The sequence below is a fragment of the Pristiophorus japonicus genome, unplaced genomic scaffold (genome assembly GCF_044704955.1).
Source record: "Pristiophorus japonicus isolate sPriJap1 unplaced genomic scaffold, sPriJap1.hap1 HAP1_SCAFFOLD_565, whole genome shotgun sequence".
Taxonomy (NCBI): domain Eukaryota; kingdom Metazoa; phylum Chordata; class Chondrichthyes; family Pristiophoridae; genus Pristiophorus; species Pristiophorus japonicus.
Genome location: NW_027254473.1, coordinates 30,587 through 39,488, shown reverse-complemented (window position 1 = coordinate 39,488; position 8,902 = coordinate 30,587).

Sequence of the window (8,902 nt, the reverse complement as noted above, 5' to 3'; positions counted from 1 at the left end):
GGGGGGCTAACTGTATGTGTGGGGGTCTGTGTTTATGCATGGGGTCTGTGTATTGTGTGGACTGCCTATATATATGCATGTATTGTGCGGGGTGTCCGTGTATATGCGGAGGGTCTGTGTATATGCAAGGGATCTGTATATGCGGGTGAGGGCCTGTGTACATGCGGAGGGTCTGTATATATGGTCGGTCTGTGTATTGTGCGGGGGCGTCTGTGTATATGCGGGGAGGGGTCTGTATTTTGCAGGGTGGTCCATGTATATGCAAAGGGGGGTCTGTGTGTATGAGGAGATCTGTATATGCGGGGGTCCGTGTATTCTGCGGGATCTGTGTAAATGCGAGGGAGCCTGTGTATATGCGGGGGATCTGTGTATATGTGGGGGTCCGTGTATATGCGGGGAGGGTCCGTGTATATGCGGGGGGGGGTTGTGTATATGCGGGGGTGGTATATGCGGGGGGGCGTGCGTGCGGGGGGGTTGCGGAGGCCGTGTATGTGCGGGGCGTGCATGTATATGCGGGAGGGTCCGTGTATATGTGGGGGGGTTCTATGCGGGGTGGTGCGTGTATATGTGGGGTGGGTGGTCTCTGTATATGCAGGGGGGTCTGTGTATATACGGGGTGTCCATGTATATGCGTGAGGTCTGTATATACGGAGGGATCTGTATATTGTCCGGGGGGGTTCTTCTGTATTGTGCGGGGGTCTGCGTATGTGCGAGGGTCTGCGTATATGCGGGTGGTCTGCATATATGAGGGGGATCTGCGTATGTGCGAGGGTCTGCGTATATGCGGGTGGTCTGCATATATGAGGGAGGTCTGCGTATATGCGGGTGGTCTGCATATATGAGAGAGGTCTGCGTATATGCAGGGGCGGGGTCTGTGTACGTGCGGGGGGTCTGCGTATTGTGCGGGGGAGTTCTGTGTATATGCGGTTTGACTGTGCGGGGGGTCCGTGTATATACGGGGGGCTGTGTATGTGCGGGGATGTCTGTGTTTATGCGGGGGTCTATGTTTATGCCAGGGGTCTGCATATGCTGGTGGGGTCTGTACATAGTCTGGGGGGTCTATTTATTATGTGGGGGGTCTGTGTATATGAGGAGATCTGTATATGCGGGGGTCTATGTTTATGCCAGGGGTCTGCATATGCTGGTGGGGTCTGTACATAGTCTGGGGGGGTCTATTTATTGTGTGGGGGGTCTGTGTATATGAGGAGATCTGTATATGCGGGGGTCTATGTTTATGCTAGGGGTCTGCATATGCTGGTGGGGTCTGTACATATTGGGGGGGGGGGTCTATTTATTGTGTGGGGGGTCTGTGTATATGAGGAGATCTGTATATGCGGGGGTCTATGTTTATGCCAGGGGTCTGCATATGCTGGTGGGGTCTGTACATATTCGGGGGGGGTCTATTTATTGTGTGGGGGGTCTGTGTATATGAGGAGATCTGTATATGCGGGGTGTCCGTGTATTCTGCAGGGGTCTGTGTATATGCGGAGTGTCCATGTATTCTGCGGGGGTCTGTGTACATGCGGAGGTTCCATGTATATGTTGGGGGGGTTTCCGTGTATATGCGGGTTGGTCCGTGTATATACAGGGGGGGTGTATATGCGGGAGAGTTCATGTATATGCGGGTGGGGGTGGTCTGTGTACGTGCGGGGGGTTCCGTGTATGTTCGGAGCGGTTCCGTGTATGTGCGGGGGATGCTCCGTGTATGTGTGGGTGTGCACGTATATGCGGGGGCGCCGTGTGTATATGTGTGGGGGGGGTCTGTGTATATGCGGGGTGGTGTGTGTATATGTGGGGTGGGTGGTCTGTGTATATGCAGGGGGGTCTGTGTATGTACGGGTAAGGGTCTGTAAATTGGGGTGTTTTCTGTATATGCGGGGGGGTCTGTATATACGTTGGGTCTGTGTATATGCGGGGTGTCCATGTATATGCGTGGGGTCTGTATATGCGGGTGGGATCTGTGTATTGTCCGGGGGGGGGGCTCTCGTGTATTGTGCGGGGAATCTGTGTATTGTGCGGGGGAATCTGCATATATGAGGGAGGTCTGCGTATATGCGGGGGTGCCTACGTATATCCGGGGGGTGTCTGTGTATATGCGGGTGGGGGGGTGTTTGTCTGTATATGCAGGGCATCTATATATGCGAGGGGGTCCGTATATATGCGAGGGGGTCCGTGTATATGCGGGTGGGGTCTGTGTATATGCAGGGAGGGGTCTGTATTTTGCGGGATGGTCCATGTATATGCAATGGGGGGGTCCGTGTATATGCGGGGGGGTGTTCTGTTTGTGTGCGGTTGGTCTGTGTATTGTGCGGGGGGGTGTCCTGTGTATATGCGGTTGGTCTCCATATGCGGGGGGGGGTCCGTGTATATGCGGGGGGCCATGTATATGCAGGGGTTCCATATATATATGTGGGGGAGGGGTCTGTGTATATGCGGGGGGGCAGGTTTGTGTATATGAGAGGGTGTCTATATACGGGGGATCTCTATATTCGGGGTGGCATGTGAATATGGGGAGTTTTGTGTATATGCGGGGGTATCTGTGTATATGCGGGAGGGGTCTGTGTATGTGCGGAGGTGTCTGTATATACGGGGTGTCTGTGTTTATGCGGGGGGGGGGGCCTGTGAATATGCTGGTGGGGCCTGTGCATATTTGGGGAGGTCTATGTATTGTGTAGGGTGTCTGCATATGAGATCTGTACATGCAGAGCGTCCGTGTATTCTGCGGGGGTCCGTGTATATGCGGGGGGGGGGGGGGTCTGTGTATATGCGGGGATTCCGTGTATCTGCGGGGGGTCTGTGTGCGCGGTGGGGTGGGTCCGTGTATATGCGGGGGAGTCCATGTATATGTGGGGGGGGAGACCGTGCATTGTGCAGGGTGGGTGATTCCGTGTATGTGCGGGGGGTTGCATGTATATGCGGGGGCGCCGTGTGTATATGTGGGGGATCTGTGTTTGTGTGGGGCGCCTGTATATGTGCGGGAGGTCTGTGTATATGCGTGAGGTCTGTATATACAGGGAGTCTGTGTATATGCAGGGGAGATGGTCTATGCGGGGGATCTGTGTATATGTGGGGGATCCGTGTATATGTGGAGGATCCGTGTATATACGGAGGGTCAGCGTATGTGCGGGGAGGACTGCGTATGTGCGGGGGAGTCTGCCTAAGTCTGGGAGGTCTGCGTATGTGTGGGGGGTCTGTGTATTGTGTGGTCATCTGTGTAATGTGCGGTAGGTTCTGTGTATATGCGGGGGGTCTGTATTGTGCGGGAGGGGGTTGAGTAGACATAGGGGGGTCTGCGTATATCCAGGGGGGTGTCTATATGCGAGGGCGTCTGTGTATATACGAGTGGGGTCTGTGTGTGTGCGTGGGGTCTGCATATATGCGGGGAGGGGTCTGTATTTTGTAGGGTGGTCCATGTATATGCAAAAAATGGTGTCTGTATATATGCGGGGGGGTTCTCTGTATGTGCGGGGGGTCTGGGTATTGTGCAGGTGGTCTGTGTATTGTGCCGGGGATGGTGTTATGTGTATATGCGGTTTGTCTCTCTATGCGGGGGATCCGTGTTTATGTGGGGGTCCGTGTATAGGCGGGAGGGGGTTTAATGCGGGGTGGCATGTGTATATGCGGGGGGGCTTTGTGTAGATGCGGGGGGATCTGTGTATATGCGGGAGGGGTCTGTGTATGTGCGGGGGTGTCTGTATATACTGGGTGTCTGTGTTTATGCGGGGGGGGGTCTGTGCATATGTCAGGGGTCTGCATATGCTGGTGGGTCTGCATTTTCGGGGGGTCTATGTATTGTGTGGGGTGTCTGTGTATATGAGGAGATCTGTATATGTGGGGCATTGTGTATTCTGCGGGGTCCGTGCATATGCGGGGGGGGGCGTTCCGTGTATATGCGGGGGGGTCAATGTACGTGCGGGGGGGTCTGCGTACGTGCGGGGGGGTCTGTGTATATACGGGTGGTATGTGTATATGCGGAGGGTCTGTATTGTGCGGGGTGGTCGGTGTATATGCGGGGGGGTTCTGTATATGTGGCGGTGGGGTTTGAGTAGACGCGGGGGGGGTCTGCGTATATCTGGGGGGGGTCTGTGTGCATGCGGTGTGTCTATATATGCGAGGAGGTCCGTGTATATGCAGGGGGTGTCTGTGTTTATGCAGCGGCTCTGTGTATTTATATGTGGGGGTCCATGTATTGTGCTGGTAGAGGTCTGTGTATATGCGGGGGTCTACATGCAGGGTGTCCGTATATTGTGCGGGGTGTCCGTGTATATGCGTGAGGTCTGTATACAGGGGAGTCTGTGTATTGTTCAGGGGGGTTTCATGTATATGTGAGCGTCTGTATTGTGCGGGTGGGTCTGTGTATATGCGGGGAGGGGGTCTGTATTGTGCGGGGGAGGTCTGTATGTGCAGGGGGCTCTGCGTATATGTGGGGTGTCCGAGTATATGCGGGGGCGGGGGAGGGGTCCGTGATTATGCCGGGGGTCCGTGTATATGCGGAGGGGAGGGGTTGTATATGTGGGGGGGGCTGACTGTATATGCGGGGGTCTGTGTTTATGCAAGGGATCTGTGTATTGTGTGGACTTCCTATATATATGCGGGGGTCCATGTATTGTGTGGGGTGTCCGTGTATATGCGGAGGGTCTGTGTATACGCAAGGGGTCTGTACATGCGGGTGAAGGCCTGTGTATATGCGGGGGATCTCTATACTGTGGGTCTGTGTATTGTGCGGAGCATCTGTGTATTGTGCGGGGGCGTCTGTATATGCGGGGGGTCTACATGCGTGGTGTCCGTGTATATGCGTGAAGTTTGTATATGCATGAGGTCTGTATATACGGGGGGTCTGCGTGTTGTGCGGGGGGGTCTGCGTGTTGTGCGGAGAGGTCTGCGTATAGTGCGGGCCGGTCTGCATGTATGCGGGGGTGTCTGCTTATATCGGGGGGGGGGTGCCTGTGTATATGCTTGGGGTCTGTGTATATGCGGGGAGGGGTCTGTATTTTGCAGGGTGGTCCATGTATATGCAAAGGGGGGGTCCGTGTGAGAATGTGCGAAAATGTATAGCAATGGAGACAGTGAAGTGAACAAAGGAATCATGGAAGGATAACCAAAAGAATGTCAGACTGCAAATGTTACAACATTGGCACAAATAGCAGACTTGCTCAAGTCTTGGTTACTAGTCACGCCAGTAAAATTGTAGCAATAACAAGCAATGGGTGAATAGCTCTTTGTGCAAAACAGTTGCTATTACACATAACCACTTGCCCGTATCTAATTGGGCAAGGAAGGCCAGGTGTCGGCTCATGAGTGGACAAAGGGAAGGAGGGATCACAAAAGGATAGGGTGAACTGAATGTCCCTCAATTGTATTACGTACCGAAAGTGTATAAATGTTGCGCCCCTACATTGTAACGGGGCTTGTCCGAGGAAAGTGAGCGCACTCTGAGGGAGAGCGTTCCTTTGTTCTGATAAGTCCCGGCCGATGAAACAATGAATAAAGTCTGCTTTGTTATAAGCTGCTTCGGTGTTCGAGTCAGTGTATTCTCTGAACCAGATTGAGGGAAAAAGTATCCGTATTAACATTTGGTGTCAGAAGTGGGATCTCAACAGACGACTGCCGAAAACTTGCGAATTAAGAGCCAGACTAGCCTTGGATGTGACGGGAGGAAAGTGGCCACTGGAGTGAGTATACTTTAAATACCACTTCAGTTTCCTTCAGTTCCAAAGGTCTGAGGAAAGTTTGGCCACTCGCTGGTTCTCAGGTAGCGTCTGAACGAGATCCAGGTCAATCTGGCAAATACCTTCTAAACTTAGGATAGGGAAATCGCGCGGTGACGCGAACGGCGCGGCAACGCGGAAGGATAGGGAAATCTGGAACCTAGAACAAATTAAGTAAGGCTTAGGTTAGGGAAATCTGGAACCTTGAACAAATTAAGTAAGGCTTAGGATAGGTAAATCTGGAACCTAGAACAAATTAAGTAAGGCTTATCGCGCGGCGATGCGAACAGGAAAACCGCGCGGTGACGCGGAGGGATAGACAATCGCGCGGCGACTCGGAGGTTAGGGAATTACGTAAAATTAAGCCGCGGGGCAACGCGGGACTGTGTAAATTTAAAATTGTACTTATTCCAGGTACAGCGTCGATCTTGTATATCACTTGGTCCGCCTAGGCTCTGGATAAGATAACTTATTCCACCGCGGGGCGACGCGAGGATGGGTAATTTAGATAAAACTACGAATTCCCTGAAAGATCATGGATCCAAAAATAGAGCCGGCCAGAACAATTAATAGGAAAGAAGAGAGACTTTTGTGAACGTCTGTTTTGAATGAGAAATACTTGTGTGATTTTGACTGCTGAATGAAAGCCTGTTTGGGAAACCGGGAGTTCTGGTTTGTTTTAGCTCCACCCACTTTTTCAAACAGAGTGAAAGTTTTTTTTAACCCTTTGTAGTGTTGTCCTGTATGTGGGAAGTTTAAGAGTGTGAACCTTAGTGAATTACATTTTAAGTTAGGAACGCAGGTGTGGATATATTCGGATGATAAGTTACGGAGCTAGGAAATGCACAAAGGATAGGTTTGTTGAGTAAAAGATAAAAAAATACATGGTCCCGGTGGTTGAAAAAAAATAATTTATTTGACATGCTCACTTACTTGTCAAAAGAAAACATGCAATGATTGATTACATTGGGTTGAAAGACATAAATTTAGTCTCGGAATGAGATAAAGAATGCCTTTTAAAAAGCTTCTAAGCTCAAAAAAAGGTTTTAAATAAATATTAAATCTGATCTCTTCAAGAAAATAGGAGATATAAAACTAAAAGGTTTGGAAACAATCTAGAAATACCTTCAGGGATCAGGTCAAACTCCTGGGCGAGTGGCAAGCTATCTGCGAAGGTGTAAAAGGGACTTTTGAAAATGTTAAAAACAGCAAGCTTTGGCAGTTTAGAAGAGACATTGTAACGACCTTGAAACTGGAACAATTGAGATAACGAAAAGCAGCCCTCTCAGCCTACGTGCCAGACTCCCCTCTAGTTATGGAAAAGACGGGGGGGAAAAAGACGCAACCTTGAAAGAAAACAAATTGAACGAATTTGAAAGAAAAAGTGTCTTCGATTGTCTGATGATTTTAAATTAACAAATTTACCGAGACCCGAGCCCTCTGTGTAAAATACAAAACCTAATTTGAAGAAAGGAGATCTTTAAAAAAAAAAACGTAACGTACTAAATAGGTGCTGAAAGGAAAAAGTGTTCTGAGATGGAAAAGGACATAACTTACTAAATACTAGCTGATATTTGCTGTGAAAAAGATATTGGCTTAATTGAAAAAATTTTGGAAGAGGTAAAAGACACTCTCCATTGATAATGATTTTAAATTATGAAAAAGTTCCACTGCAGTTTGAAAAGATGAATCACTTCTGTCAAGTTGGCAGGAAAACGCAACTAAGTTAGGACTCTCATTAATGGAAGGAGGACATGTTAAACCCCTAGATGTATTAAAGAAAGAGTGCGCGCACGAAAAACGTACCGAGAGCTCCACTCGGACCTCTGAAAAGGATATTGATAGACTACGTAGTCAAATGGTTGGCCTTGCATTGACCGAGGCTGATGACTAAATTGAATTTCAGTAAACAAATAGCTATTAAAAATGTGTGGTCTCGTTTTAAATCAATTAAAAAAATAAAAAAATCTTTGGCAAGTACTTGAATTAGAAGTTTAAAAAAAAAATTTGGAGTTTAATCTAAAATGCTGCCTTTCCTGATGAGAAGACTTTTATTATGACGGCTTTACTAATGATTTCTGCTGTTTAACGGATTCCTAATTTCTAAGCAAGTTTTGAAGGCACAAAGACTTGAAAGAAATTTTTTTTCAGATGATTACGTGACTTCAGGTCTTCTTACAAACCTGTAAAGGAGTTAACCCTTTCCATTGACAGCCTTTTTATACTGAACATTATTAATTTGGATTTCTTAATAGAATAAAGACTCACCTGACAGATAAAGGAAATGGTGGGATACTCAGAATAAAATAGAACTAGCTTATGTAATAATACTTGCCTGATACAATAAAGTAATAGATACTCAAACAAAACAAATTGAAGAGTTAAAAGGCTAAGATAAATAAGCTGAAAGAGATTTAAAAAAACGGGACCAGACAGATACAGATAGTACAGTGCACAGCCATAGCACCATCACCTGTGGCAAAAGAGCCAATGTACCCCACGGTGGGGAATCCACAAACCCAACCTAACCCTGACCTCCGATTTCACGGAGTGACCTCGACATGCATGGATAAAAGATGAGTCAGACTAAAGTCCTGCCAAGGATAAGTTAGCCTCGGAAAAACTAATGCCAACCATCCAAGACGTCATTAAAGCACAGGAGTACGCTCCTGAAAAAGATAAACTGTTGTGGAAAGATTATGGATGTACTTATGACAATGTCTCTAAACTCTGGACCACTCCCGCGGAACAGACTTGCATGTCTGATGAGTTGGCCCTATGGGTTATTGAACGTATGCATTTTGCTACTCATTGTGGAGCAAGGACAAGTGACACACTTTTGGCCACTTGGTGGCACCTTAGACTCCAGGCGCTGACCCAGAACATCAGTAGTCGCTGCCTTGTTTGCCAACATAATCCAGGGAAGGGAGTCCCCTGTGATTGGGGTAAGACGCCCCTACCAGAAGGTCCCTTTGAGACCTTGCAGTTGGACTACATTGAGTTGCAAAGAGTTCAGTGTTACAAATATGTGTTAGTAATAGTAGATGTGTTTAACAAATGGATTGAAGCTTACCCTACCCTGGACAATAAGGCTCAAACTGTTGTTAAAGTGTTAATGAGGGAAATTGTTCCTAGATACGGTATCCCAGCTCGACTGAGTTCCGATAATGGCCCTCACTTTATTGGCCAAGTTA